Genomic DNA, 15601 nt, shown 5'->3' on the forward strand with positions numbered 1-15601 from the left:
TTACAGTAAATTACTGAATCTGAGGGAAGTGAAGTATTCATTTTATATTGTTTGACATGGCAAAACAGAAGTGTACAAGGAAGCAGGTACAAGAAGGCAAAGGGTACAGGAGGCAAAACAGAAGTGTACAAGGGGGCATTTTAATCTTTCAGAATCAAATGTATTTTGTTCTCCGGCTATGGATGAACACTCCACAATACTTGTCAGCACCAGATTATCATACACATTGTAAGACAAAGAAATGTTGTGACTACTGTAATTCTACTCACACTTTAAAAAAATCCTCAGAAAAAGGACTCTACTAATGGTCTTAAATAGCTGCTTTATTTTATTTTACACATACTTCAAAATAGAGATATTTTTACATATGCATGTTACTTTGGAGTCCAAGTCACTTTCAAAAGTGACTAACTCCCTTTTACTTTCAATGAGCTTTAGGGTCCTAAGTGCTTAAGCAACTTTTGAAAAAGTGCCTAAGTCGTTTGTGTACATATGATAATGTAATGCTTTAAGAAACAGACATAAGAAAAGATTTCTCTTGTATAATCTCAGAAAAGGTCCATTTGGAAGGGTTCACAAATGGACAAGGGTTCAGGAAAAACAACAGATGAAGAAAGGAAGAACTTTGACTAAGTTCAGAAAGATGTTTAAAGTAAAAGCCACAAAAGAATTGCTATTTTAGAGCTTGAACAGGGCTGTCCAACTGGAGGCCCACGGGCTGCCTGCAGCTCATTAGGGGTCAAACTGCTCCCAGACTCCTGCCCAGCCACTGTTACCCTCATTGCTCCTGCTACAACAGCAGCCAGCCTCTCCATGCTTCATACTAACCCAACCTCCAGGAAATGGAGGAGTGCCATGACACGGCCCAGGCTGAGGATGAGAAAGGAGTATCCATATCGGTATGTGATACAGCAGTGGGAGGGGGTGGTTCAGGTATGTCAACGTGTCTGCCCTTGGGACTGGGTTTTCCTGCGATTCCTTCCTGCCACGACTTTGATCTTTTCTAATTTCTGGGGAGGAAGAGATATTAAACACCGGTACCCGCAGGAAGAAACACACTGGCTTGATACCAAGTTAACGAGCCTTTTATTGTTTACAGCTGGTTTCACTTTGACCCTGAATGCCTGGCCCGCGGGCCAATTACCCGGATCCACCAAGAAATTACTTGGGGATTGTCACAGGCTGTAGGTTAGCAGTTAATTGACCGTCTGCCACTAATTATCCTATTAGCAGTCAATTAATGCCGGAACCAGGGATTCCCCCTGGCTGCAGCTTAAGTTCAAGAACGGAACATCTTTCTCCCGAGCTCTCCACTAGCTCCGCTTTTATCTCTCTCTCTCTCTCTTTCTCTGCCAATCTCGGGACCGCCGTCTGTCGCCTCTTCCCACCTTCGTCCCCATGAATCACCACTGGAGCGGGTTCTTCAGCTTTGTAGCGACCTGTCGAGTCGTGCTGATCCCGGTCTCTTGTCGTCAGAGGGGATAGCAGTCTCTATCCCTGTCAGTGCTTCTCAGTTTCCCCTGAGCAACCTCCTCGGTCCGACTTCCATCTCAGTCCGTGCCCACAGGCAACTCTGGGCAATCTTCTCCCCCTCTTATTCTTCCTTCTGGGTCCTTATTGGTTTCCCGGGGTATGGTGTTTCCTGTTTCCCAGCTGCGTTACTCCTTCTCAGATGTTACTTTTTCTAAGTAACAGAGTCACAACCAGGACTCTGTTACAAGGCGCATGGAATCATAGAAAATGGGGGTTGGAAAGGACCTCAGGAGTCATCTAGTCCAACCCCCTGCTCAAAGAAGAACCATCCCCAACTAGACCAGCCCAAACAATGTTTTGTATAACAGGTCTTAAAAATTTCCAAGGATGGAGATTCCATTACCTCTTTAGGTAACCTGTTCCTCCTCATGAGTGCTTTACTATCCTCCTCATGAGAAAATTTTTCCTAATATCTAACCTAAACTTCTTTTGCTGTAACTTGAGACCACTGCTCCTTGTTCTATCATCTATCACCACTGAGAATAGTCTAGCTCCATCCCCTTTAGAACCCCCCTTCAGATACCTGAAGGCTGCTATCAGTCTTCTTTTCTCCAAACTAAATAAGCCCAGTTCCCTCAGCCTCTCCTCATAACTCATGTGCTCCAGCCCCCTAATCATTTGTGTTGCCCTCCACTAGACTCTCTCCAATCTTCCCACATCCTTTCTGTAGTGGGGGTCCCAAACTGTAGACAGTACTCCAGATGTGGCCTCACCAGTGCCAAATACAGGGGAAGAATTACTTACCTCGATCTGCTGGCAGTGCTCCTACTAATGCAGCCAGTAGGCCACTAGCCTTCTTTGCAACAAAGGTTCACTGTTGGCTCATATTCAGCTTATTGTCCATTGTAACCCACAGGTCCTTTTCTGCACAGCTACTGCTTAGCCAGTTGGTCTCCAGCCTGTACTGGTACATGGGACTGTTCCATCCCAAGTGCAGGACTTTGCACTTCTTATTGAACCTCATGAGATTTCTTTTTATCCAATCCTCCAATTTGTATAGGTCTCTCCAAATCCTAGCCCCAATGTATCTACTCCTGCCCCCAGCTTGGTATCATCAGCAAACTTGCTGAGGGTGCGCTCCATCCCATCTTTCAAGTTATTCATAAAGATATTGAGCAAAACCATCCCTAGAGCTGGCCCTCAGGGCACTCCACTTGATACCAGCTGCCAACTAAACATCAAGCCATTGATAACTACTCTTAGGATGTGTCTATACAAGATTCTACAGTGCCACAGCAATGCACTATGGTGCCATAGCATCCATTGGCAAAACTCGTGATGCCGCTGCTACATATCTGTAGCAACACACTCCCTCATTATAGCGCATTGCTACAGCAACATAGCAGCCGAAAATAACCATGTGTGGCCACTATGGTGCAGCCTTTACTGCACCATCTTTAAGTACTTCCAAAAGGAAATACTAAATGACACCACAGTAACAAAGGCACTGTATGGCCACATGTAGACGCATGCTTAGAGACCAACAATCCAGTGAGTTTTCTATCCACATTGCAGTCTATTCACCCAATCTGTACTTCCTCAGTTTGCTTTCAAGAATGTTGTGGGAGACCATAGCAAAAGTCTTACTGAAATCAAGATACATCACATCCACTGCTCTCCCTGCATTCACAGAGCAAGTCATCTTGTCATAGAAGGCAACCAGGGGGATCAGGCATGACTTGCCCTTGGTGAACCCATAATGACTTTCTAATCACCTTCTACAAGTGCTTAGAAATGGATTCATGATAGATAGCATGATGCACTGGTTAGGGAGTAGGGACTGCATGGTACTTTGGGAGGGTGGGGGCATCCATAGGTTGTGCAGTCCAAGGGGACCATGGTTTACTCTGGTACAGTCCACAGGTGTGTCCTCTGATGGTGCAGCTTGTGGGGCATTTGGCCCCCAGCTGCTCACAAGTTGGACAGCCCTGAGCTAGAACTTGATTGCAGGCACTTTGTAAGGGGCCTACTACAGAGACCCAGCAATACTCTCAGACAGCACTGTGACTTAGTGACACTCTTCTCAATCAGTGTTCTTCTACTATTTCCTCCTAACCTACAGAGCAAATATAATTACCCCTCAGTACAACCAATTAACAAGTTCTACTGCTACACAGATCAGATCAGCTGTTATGGCCAGCAAGTTGAAGGACAAAGGGACAAAAACCAAGGCTCTGCCCATTTCCCACATACCTATTCTGAATGAAAAGTAATTGGAAAAGTGGCCCTGCACTTAAGTCATCCTGCTCACCTGAACCCCAAATCCTGAAGTAGTTCACCTAGGGTGTAATTCCCCCCCACCCCAAATGAAAGAACAGATTCCCTTAGGTTAAACTGCCAACACAATGAAATTTTATGCCAAATATAGCAAGCACAACTCATTAACTTTAATAGGAGTTGCACCTGCTTTTGCCAGGGAATGAAATTTGTTCTGTGACAAGGAGCAACAGACCACAAAAAATACTATATCTGATGACTTCATCCACCATTTAGGGTGTCCATGTTAAAAAGACACAATCTAGGCTTCTGGGTTTCTCATTCCATCTCACCCTTATTTCTATTTTTATGTAGTGCCAGGATGGTGCCTTACTCTTTTTGATAGTTACTGCCTCAAGTAGAAGAGCCATTTAGTAGAAGTATTTACTTCAGCGAGGCTACTCAAATGAAGGGTCACCAACATAAGTAAGGATTTCATAATCTAATTCAGTGGTTCTCAACCTTTTTGGACTCAAGGCACCCCTCCATTACTTCTGTAAATTGAGTTGCACACATTTCAAAAACTAATTCATATACTACAATGCTTACCTTCTTGCACAAGGGCTGGTCATATGAGTGGAGGATTGGGCAGGTGGGGACAAGCCTGAGCCTGCAGTTATCTGCCATGGCTCCCCGCTCTAGTTGCTAAGAGCAATGCATTTAAGCAAATATTGTCCTGGGTTAAATAAGACTATAAATATTGTTGCCATTTAGGGGGCGTGTACGGTAGAATGTGTCAGAAAACTGCTTGTCAGAGGGCACGTCTACATTTGATACTATGGCAACATAGCATCAGTGGGCACAAACCATGACACTAACACTACATTGCCATTGAGAGGAGCTACCTCACTACAATGACGACAGAGCTGCTAAAAATAACCGTGCACCGCCAGGATGGCGCGGTAACAGCTGTTACTGCGCCATCATTTAGTACTTCCTAAAGCAAGTACTAAATAATGGTGCAGCCATGGGAGGCATGTGTAGATGCACCCAGATTGTTCAAAAGACAAGAGAACTCCCAGTGTTTTATGTCTAAGGGATATTTGGACATAAATAGTCTATAAATATTTATCTTCCATACCTTGATCCTTTTTTTTTTCCTTTCAAAGAATAATTTATCTCATCTTAATCTCTAGGCCTAAGGAAATCAAGGTGTACTTAGGCTTAATGCAGACCCTGATCCAGGTTAACCAGTGGAGTTTGAGCTAAGAGAAGCAATAACAATTTATACACATTGAGAATCTGGTCTTTGCTTGCTATCTCTGGAAATTCATAACTTTAATATTCCACTATTGTTGAGGCACTGTGATAATACAAATAAGAAATAGTACCAGACCTTAGCAAAATGGTCTATGATCCCCCATCTGTAAAGTAGCTTTCTCTAACCTTCCTCTTCACACAATATATTTCTTGTTCTCTTTACCATACTCAGACTAAACATATCCTATAACTGCTGACCTTTCTTTTAGTACACCAGGAAATAGTTTTCTGAGTTAGCTTTTTTAAATTTGATGACCCTCTGAAATTTTCTACTCATACTTTACTGTAAAAACTACCTGTATGAAAGTTACTGGAATTGAACCAAATGGCTAATCCACACTTCATCTGATAGTATTTTCTCAGGAAGGCTATACATGAAAGATTTTCTCTGAAGGCTAAAACAAAACCCACAGTCAAAAAACTGGTATTTGGTTCCATGCTTGTAATACATTTCATAGATTTCATAGACATTAGGGGCTGGAAGGGACCTCGTGAAATCATCTAGTCCAGCCCCGCTGCCATAGGCAGGAAGTCTGCTGGGGTCAAATGATCCCAGCAAGATAAGCATCCAAAGCCTTTTGAATGAATCCAGAGTAGGTGCTTGCATGTCCCTCAGCCTCTCCTCATAAAGCTTTCTCTCTTGGCCTTTGATCATGTGGGTTGCTTTCCTTTGGACTCTCTCAAGCTTATCCATGTCCCTCCTGAAGTGGAGGGGCCCAAAACTGGATGCAGTACTCCAGCTGCGGCCTCACTAAGACTGAGTAAAGTGGGAGGATGATGTCCTTGGTTTTGCTTGAAATGCAGCGGTGGATAAATGCCAGAGTTTGGTTTGTTTTGTCAGCTACATCATCACATTGGTGGCTCATGTTCATCTTGTGGTCAATCAAGACCCCCAAGTCTCTTTCAGTCATGGTGCTAGTGAGCATAGCACTGCCAAGCCTATAAGCATGATGCTGCTTTTTCCTCTCAAGGTGAAGCACCCTGCATTTGTCTACATTAAATGCCATCAGGTTTTGGTACATTCACCTTGCAAGCCTATTCAGGATGCCCTGTATACCTAGCCTGTCCTCCAGTGTGACCGCCTTCCCCCATAGTTTAGTGTCATCTGCAAATTTTGCCAGTCCTCATCTGACACCTGAATCCAGATCATTAATGAAGATGCTGAAGAGCACTGGCCTGAGTACTGAGCCCTGAGAGACACCATTGGTCACTTTGCTCCACATTGATTTGTTCCCATCAACTAATACTCTTTGGGTCCGACCCCGAAGCCAGCTCCCCGGCCATCAGACCATGGGATAGTCAAGGCCACATATCTTCCACTTAACCATGAGGTCATCATGGGATACCAAGTCAAAGGCTTTCTTGAAATCCAGATATATAGCATCAACCTCATCTCCCTTGTCCAGGCAATGTGTCACCTGGTCATAGGAGGAGATGAGGTTAGTCAGGCAAGACCTTCCAGTGACAAAGTCATGTTGGCTGGCACTCAGAAAGTTGCCTTCCCTTAGCCTGCCTTACATTGCTGATGGAGTCCTTGATGATTTTCTCCAGGATCTTTCCAGGGATGGATGTCAGACTGATTGGCCTGTAATTCCCCGGATCTTCCTTCCTTCCTTTCTCAAAGATTGGGACCACGTTGGCTCTTGTCCAGTCTTCTGGTACCTCTCCCAAGCACCACAAGTTCTCAAATATCTTCGCCATAGAATGTGCTATGATGTCCCCCAGCTCCTTCAGGACTCTGGGTACATTCTGTCTGGGCCTGTGGACTTATGGATGTCGAGTCTCTCAAGGTGTTCCTTCACTTGATCTACGTCAATTGTTGGCCTATCTCCTGCCCCCTGGATGCTTTGCATTCTGTCTGACAGGGTGACCCCCTTTGGTGGGTGGCAGACTGACACAAAGTAATCTTTTAGGAGTTTGACCTTTTCCTGAGCATCAGGTGTCAGCTGCTCCATTTGATCTAGCAGGGGTCCAATATTGCCTTTGTTCTTTCTCCATAATGATTTAATAAACTAAAGAACTGCCAAATGATTAACATTTTTATTTACCTAATTTTAAAATTTGCCCTATATGTCCAAATGGGAGTATATGGAATAATAATAGAAAATATAAGATTAAATTGTCAATAGTTATTTTCAAATGCAGGTGCAGAGTTAGTCCCTTAAATTCTACATACCAGCTGCTATTGCAAGTTAGCCTTTGAGATGTCTGATGCAGTTCTTTAAAAAACCTCACAACCACAAAATACAGCTGCTGCCCTTCATGGAAAACATTGCCAAGCCTTCATAGCCCAAAAGGAGATAGGGTAAGAGAACTTTAAGACAGATTCTTGATTTTGAGTAGTCACTACCCAAATCTATAGCAGCCTCTTGAAGACTATTTCATCACTGAAAGCACCACAGATTTTATATGATATTTGGAGCTGGAGAGACTCCCAGGTGGTCACCAATCTTCCCCTCAGCTATGCATTGGCTTAAATTATTTACCAGATGAGGGACAAGGAGTTTAGGTATCAAGTTTGCCTTCTGCTGCCAAACTGGGAAGTTTTTCTGTTTCCAAGTTTACCCATGTGGCTTGGCTTTTCTTACCAGAAGAAATTACTGAACAACAAAATTACATAACAGGTAAAAGATAGAAACTGGTACCTCTACAGAAAGCACTGTCTCATCAAAAAAAAGATCTTAATGAAACTGTGAAATAAATTGCATTGAATGTTGGCTCCCTCTTATTCACAAGGGAAGAATCGATTTAAAAAAAAATCTTTGCAAGACAACTCACTGGCTAGGGACAGAAGTTATACATAAACCAGTTTAAGTGATCAGATACTGGTTTAAACCTGTAACAGAACAGAAGCTCAGTGCACATAAACCAGTTTCAAAATGGCTGAAAGTGGTTTAAGATAAACCTAGTTGAATGTAGTATCAGACTTAACTAATTTGGGTCAAACGGCATTGTGAAACTTCTATCCTAGACCCCTTCCTGGTTCAAGTTAAATCACAGTCCACCAGAGTACTTTGCAGCCCTGGGCTGGGCTGGGCTGTGCTGTCCTGCCTGCTCCAGAAAGCAGGGCCAGCCCCACCCCTCTGCTCCCTAGCTGGACCAGTGAGGGCTGCCTGACAAGAGGGTGGGGGAGGGCAAGCCCGGCTGGGGATGCAACCCAGTCTGCAGAGAGAAGGGGAGGACCATGGGACTGCCTCCCTCCCCCCGCCCCAGCAAACCCTGGCTGGGGTCTGGAGCCAGGATGGGGGGGTTAAGCACCCCATCCCCTACTCAAACTTAGTGCTGGCTGTGTCTGTGGACTACAAATCCTGAAGGCACCTGGAAGCAAGAAGATGAAGTGATGAGCAACCCCGCAGAGTCCTGCAGCTGTAATTTTGGACTGCAAATCTCAGAGACCTTGGGGGCAGCAGGAAGAGGAAGCGAACACACAGTCCATGCTGGCTACAGGCCAAAGAGTTGTGTTCTAGCATGCCCCAGCTTCTGGCCTGAGTCACTCAAGGCATGTGGCTGCATTTCCTGAAACAAAAGTAAATGTCTGTTCACTTCTGTTTCAATTTAATCTCTGCAGCTTAGACTAACCTGCAAAGACTGAACCAATTCACCCTCAGACTTTCTGACTGTCTGTACTTAGCCACTAACAGAATATGCACAAATCTAAATTTGCCCTCTCCTTCAATTTAGGGTTCTCTGGTTCAAAATACCTCCACCACAAAACTTCATCCTAAACATTTCTCCAACAGTTGGCTTTCTCTTGAGTTCTCTCTTCAGAAGGCACAGCTATACATACATTTACTCCAGCCTAAATTTACTCTGGTGTAAGCGTTTTTGGGCAGGCGTCTACACATGTGGGGATTAGGGAGTAGATTTGTGCTCTTTGCACCAAGTTTCCTATGCCTCTGCAATGGGTCCCTGCTGCCACTGAGGGAAGCTCCAGACTCCCCCTGGGTGCTAGCCCAGAGGCTGGCAGGGAGCGCCAGGCCAGCAGACAGCTGTCTCCTGGCCCCAGGGGGTTGCCTGCTGCCAGGGTGGAGACAATGTCCCCCTACCCTGGCAGCTCCTGGCCCTGGCTCCCTGATTAGGGGCAGGGGATTTGGAAGGAGTTGCAGGGGGAGGCAGGGGTTACAGATCCACTGCTGGGAGATGCTCATCTCCTAGCAGGGACCCCACAGCCCCAGAGCTGCTGCTGGGAGATAAGGGCCTCCCAGCTCCCTCCCCATCCAGGCTCCTGTGGCAGAACCCAAACAGCAGACAGCTCCCAGGGGCAGGGAGTTATCTCCTGCCCTCTGATGGATGGCTTACTGGGAGCAGATTTTGCTCCCGGTCAGCCATGTACATGACTGCTATGGTGCCATTAATAATGAGTAAATTTTCTATTTGCATTTACAGGTAGCAAATTTACTAGGGATTAGAGAGGTTTACTGCATAGTAAGCACGTGCACGTGTAAACACACATGCTTACTTTGCAGAAAATTATCCCAATGGAAAGTTAAGCATCTAGTTTAGATGCACCCAAAGAAACCTAAAGCCTCTTCAGCAGCTCTGGCTATGCAACCCAGCACATCCTTCATACTGAGAGCCAGGCAATGGATAGTGAATCAGCTTTATGCCAAAGGATTACACCCTGTCAGACAAGTCTTCAGTTAACCATTTTCTCTGCCTTTCTAATTACTTGGCACCAAAGATCTGGCCAATAATAGTGTGTAACATTTCCAAAAAAAACACAAGCACAGCCATTTAGAAAGATCATATGGTTTAATTAGTACACATCCTCTCCTGACTCAGTGTATGGTGAGGAATGCTGAGGTCAGTTATTTCCAAACATTAGCAGTTCTTGCATCTTATTCCCGGCTTTTGTCATTGACTTACTGTGGCTCTGGGCAAGTCACCCAACACTAGTTGGTCTCCAAAATGTCACCATGCCCTGCCTTCAGCCTTTTAGGTTTTAGTTTCCATATTTCTAAAATAAATAAATAAATAAATAAAGTATATTACTATTTGCCTACCTTGCTTCAGAGAAATTTGATTTATGTTGATATCCTTAGTCAGAGGTTCCATGCAAGCACAATACATTGTTAAACTATTTCCCACCGCATGAAGGTAACTCCTATTCATATTAGCATTAATGGAAGCAACAGGGCAGAAGAGTATGTCAGCTAGAGAACGGTTTCCCTTGTTGATTAATTTATCACGGCTCTACTGAATATAATGCCAGTCTCTGCCAGTTATTATAGATTTCCTTTCACAAGATTTTAAATTGTTTTCTAGCTTTTATAACATTAATTTCAAAGTAAAGAATGGCAAGTCTCCGATTTCTGTGTAGTATGTTGTCCTCAAGTGCACCTTGCTGCCTGTCTCATTTTAAGGCCATCTCTCTAATTTACTAAATGACTTCGTCTCGCTCTGCTAAGATGCCAATAAAATTGGGAAAAAATAATGTCAGTGGTTGGGGGGGAGGAAGGAGAGGCGAAAAAAGGCATCAAAAACCTAAAAAAAGGACAATGGACCAGAACCTAATCTTCCACTCTGTATTGGTCTAATCTGCACTTTAAAGAGTCCCTCCCCAAGGCTAGCCCAGGATTCTTCACGTTAATAATATCCTGGTAGATTCCTAGTGCAAACAGCCATCCATCCTCCTCTAACAACTGTGCCCTCAAATGGCAACCAGTGGTCACCTGTTCTCTTTACCGCCTAGCTACACTTTAGATATGAGCCAACAGGGAAAAAAAGTCAGCTTTTGGGAAGGCATGCAGAGAAATGCCTGTATGAGCAAGGAATATGCTCTCTTGAATCTTGTTCTTGTATCCTAGTTAGTGTTTAAACCAGTCCACTCTGTGCCAATGCAGCATGATTCAGTCACAGCCAGAGCACTAAATTTTTATTTTAAAGGCTCCACAATAGTAAAAATCCATAGCTGCACTGGCTGCATATTTTCCTTTCTTTTTTTCTTTTTCTTTTTTTTTGGTTAAGCCATTAGCTTGGTTCTCTCTCTTACACCCTTCTAAAGAAGTAGAAACTAGTATGTGAGAGTTAAAAAGTGAACAGAATAAAAGCAATAAGTTAAATTTTCCCTTTGAAGAAAGAAGCCATCAGAATTGCTGATAGCAGAACTGCAGCACTGAGAAATGGAAAACAAACTGAATTGGCAGGTCACCTAGTCGCATCATCAGGTAGAGCTAAATTGTTCCTGGAAGGCTAGTGCCCAGAGGTACATTCATTATAAATTTTATAATTTTATCATTATAAATTTTAGTGCTTTTATATGTCCCTGTATTTTTTCATCCATCAGATGACTTGTGAGTCTAAACCTGAATACACCTAAAAGCAAACACTTAAAAATATAACTACTCAGAATGGTATCCACAAATGATCTGTGGGCACAAATATACAGGCATAAATTGTATCCCCTTCCCCAAAATAAGTATCTTTTGTTTTGAAAGTGTTCCCATATGTCACAAGTTGCTAGATTGATAACATGCGAAATTAAGTAATTGTAATAAATGCTTCCAGACATTTCTCTGTTCAGAGTTACCTGATACTTCATGTGAAAAAAGCACCACAACTACTAGAATATATTATTTTATTTGTGCTTTGGCCAGATGCCTGGAAGTAGCTGATTTTCCATTTAGTTGGCAAATATATCCCATTTCCCTTTGTCTTGTGCCCACATCCATAGAGTTTGTGGTACCAGGATTTATAGTTTTCATCTGGTTACCATTTCGAAGGAGACCACTTCCTTTGTACTGACATGTCTAATATATTTTTCTCATTTTGCCTGTGGCTCTGGTAGAGTATAGGGAGTGGGGTGGCTGAAGGAGGAGGAAGAAATCAGACCAAGTCACCTATTTCACAAGGTGGTCTAGATCAAATATGCCAACACTGGAGGCAGGGATTTGTTTTTCAAATTCCTTCATGAGTTTTCCTTTTCTTGGTGTGCTCATCTCAGCTGTTCAGGTATTAGTGAGATCTCAAGTAAAGAGTCATATCTTGTCTATACCGGGAATTAACCAGCTCGCAGCCATGCATGGCCAGTTGCTGAGATAGCGGCTGCTCCATGCACAAAAGCAGTTTACCACAGTTTCATGCAGCAATAAGGCACCCTAGCGCTAATATCAGCTTTACCTGTCTCCACTCTTCTAGGATTTTACTATTGTGACCCATCTTTGTGATAACCTATACTACCTATTCAGGGAAGATTCATGGGTACAGATCCAGCATTAACTATCTGTTGATGGCTTTCCTGGGAGCAAGTTTCCAACACAGCTGATATTTAGAATAATAAGAAATAGATTCTGTTTGTTTTATTAGTCAAAATGGAAATAAAGTATCTCATTTTCAAAAATAATTTTGCCAAAAAAGGTTCTGAAATGCAAGTGTAAATTTGCTGTTCCAACAAAACTCCATAACAGTAATTCTATACTCATCATCAATATGATCATTTCTGACATCTTTTGGGTTTTTTTACCTTCCACATCCCATGTTGTGTGTACTGGGAAACTTGGGCATTTGCATTTAAAATGCCTGATTTTAACACCCTTTAACTATGCCTGCATTATTACGATTGCTCTGCCAGTAACCCACGTAACAGAAACCCTCTTCTCACATTTCCCCCAGCACATCCTCAGTGTCCTCAAAGCATTTTTGTTAAGACAGAGAACATTCAGAATAACTAAAATGTATATTTTCCAGACTATTTATTGTGATTTCATTTAATAATATGAGGGGTTTTTAAGTCAATTGTTAAAAAAGGAAACAATTTCCAATTTACCTGATGAAATAGTTTCCCTAAGGCAACCTTAGAAGCACTGAGAAATCAGTCATGCTGCATTCACATTGATACACATTTTTGTTAAGTTGGGCGTTTACAGTGACTATCAGTTATGCAGCCAGCCAGGATCTCAGCTCACCATGCTTCCATTCCCCCATTCCCTGTGCCCCAGCATGGCTGCATTATAGAAGGAAAGGGAAGGGGAGTAAGCTACTGTCTACCATGCTCTTTCTATTCTGCACTATTTCTATCATGGGTACATTATCTCCCTCTACAGTAGTAATGGAGCTCTCAGGCTGAGGACAGCCCTGACCCCAAGACTCCCATTTCCTAGGCAAGTGCTCCAACCACTAAGCTACTATGTAAAAGGTGGCACTATCAGTGCTTCCCTTCTTCCACCTCTTCCCACACGTTTCGGAGTGAAAGGGACTGCGAGTACTACACTCCGTACTGATCTCAATGCCATCATCACGAATGAGGTCCAATTTGAAGGTACCTAATGGATTAGACCATGCCATAGACTATCCCCTGAGAAGACATACAATCTAAAACAGTGCTGCTCATGTTGTGAAAAATATATATATCCCTCTTTTTCTCCCTAGATATTAAGTACAAATCCAACACACAAAACACCGAGCTTTATGCTGGCACTGCACTAAAAGTAGGTCAGCAGATCTTGGATTCAAACAACATTCACATTTCCTCTTTGTTCCCCAGCAGATAACCCTGTGCTTAGCTGTTTTACAGGTCTTCATAAAAGTCTTAAGATTCTTAATTTCCACCCAGACCTACAGAGGCTGGCAATATTTTAGATTCCTAGATATCAGGGACAAAAAGAACAGGACGTACTTATTGTATTCTAATGCTACATGGACCTGACCCAGCCCCTAGCATAATTCAGAGTAACCCCGAGTCTGTTCAGCCTTACTCTGTGGCTCCCAAGGTCTCCTATGGATCATAGGAAGTAGAGACTAGGCTACAGGACGATGTAGTCAGCCTTCCATTTCCCTCCCTTCATCTACTTCTATTGCCAAAGGCTAGTAGTACTATATTTATTCAAATTTAAGATAACTCTTTATTTAAGATGACCCCCCCTCCCAATAATTAGATTTTCTACATGGAAATGTATACATTTGTTATAGTTTTCCATGTTTAGAATCTAATTATTGGAGGATGATTATCTAATCATCTTCAATTCATTCCCCCAATCGCTGCAGGGGGGCAGGAGGTGTCGGGAGGTGAAGCAGCTTGTGTTGGCCCCCTGCCACCTCTGCCCCTTGCCTGCCCCCACCATGCAGCCTTTAGCACCTCTTTCCCCTCCGCTCCCTCCCCTCCAGTCTCTGCTTCCTCCTCCCCACCTTACCCTTGCTCTGTGCCAGCAGGCTCCATCCCTGTTCTAGCCTGGGGCACTGAGTATGGCCTCAGGTCAGTTCCCATAGCAGCCATGCAAGCTGAGTGCAGCTGCTATGCAGCCAAGCTGACACCACGCTCAGTTCCCCAGGCTACAGCAAGGACAGAACCTGCTTATACCAACCAACAGTAAGTGGAGATGGGAGAGAGGCAGGCAGGGAAGGAGAGGCTGTGTAGGTGGGGAAGAGGCTGCAGGACGGAGCTGGCATGGTGCAGAGGTGGCGGGGGCATGGAGAGGGGCAAGCAGCAGGGGCTGGAGCCTTAACCAGAGCAGCTGCCAGCCCCCTCTCCTTCCACATACTCCATTCTATGGGGCTTTCATTCATGTTAAGGGGGGCTCATCTTAGAATCAAGTAAATATGGTAATTTGGCCTAAAGCCCTGACAGTGGCTTAAAAATCTGTCTGAACAAATGGTTCTCTCAGGGGACCATTTATGGAGTATTTTACTGGCAGCATATAACAGTTTATTCAACAGTTTGTTTTGAATAATAAAAACAATTTAAATAAATGCAGTCTGCTTGATAATAATTTTTCAGCTGTCTGACACGGTCAGAGTATGGTAACTGATAGAACACGAACCTGTCTCTTGGTCCAAATGGTGTCTGGATATCAGGTTCAAAATATGAAGCCAAAGACTTGTCCATAGTGCTTAGAAACCAATTCAACACCCATGATGCACTCTGTTTTCTTTAACATAACTGAAACATGGAACTAAGTTCAGCTCTTCTCTCTTCACTGAAAGAGAATTCAAGGAAACAAACAATAGGTCCCATTCAGCGCTGTGAAAGATTTATGTTATCTCAAAATACAGTCAGCTTTATAGTGTGATTAAAGCTACTCATATCACATTCTGGGCCGCAGTTTGGTGGGGGGATGATGTGTGGTGGGGGGCATCTGGCCATAGGATAGATTACAAGATCAGTGCTTCTGTTCAAAAAATGACCAGTATTTAGTAGATATACTGGGATTTCACAAAACATGTTTTCCCTTTAATAGTCCCCTTTTTAGCTTCTTCACTGGACCAGCCTATACTCTGGGAATTGATTATCTAAAATCCATCTATTTTTTACCTGACCAGACACTCACACAGTAGGAAAATAATGTGCTAAACTTTGACCCCCACAAAAATCAATCAGATAATTACCCAGTTGCACTGGAGAACTGCTGCATTGCACTCTTGCTCCTGGCCTAAAGAGAACGCTGACCAGTTTTTAAAGATATGGACTAGAAGAGGAATGATGCAAATACTCTCAAAAGCAACAGCAGAACTAAAGTATAGCCTAATTCCCCCCTTCCTTAATCAACAGTGCCACCCTATTTTTGGCCAGTTTCCTTACCAGCAGCTGAGAGAGACCATATGTTTCCCTATGTTGCAA

General features: G+C 43.5%; 1 protein-coding gene across 3 annotated transcripts in view; it reads right to left on the reverse strand.

Moving 5' to 3' along the window:
* Window positions 1-15601, reverse strand: part of INSC (INSC spindle orientation adaptor protein) — a 289967-nt gene that overhangs the window by 239093 nt on the left and 35273 nt on the right. Inside the window, exon 1 of one of the 3 annotated variants that reach the window (XM_019477193.2) lies at window positions 14805-14954. The exons of the other annotated variants lie outside the window; for them this stretch is intronic. The gene's annotated coding sequence lies outside the window, so the exon portion shown is untranslated. Of the gene's footprint in view, window positions 1-14804; window positions 14955-15601 lie in introns of those variants that run through there. 3 annotated transcript variants of the gene reach the window in all.

Source organism: Alligator mississippiensis, chromosome 2, assembly GCF_030867095.1.
Source record: "Alligator mississippiensis isolate rAllMis1 chromosome 2, rAllMis1, whole genome shotgun sequence".
Taxonomy (NCBI): Eukaryota; Metazoa; Chordata; order Crocodylia; family Alligatoridae; genus Alligator; species Alligator mississippiensis.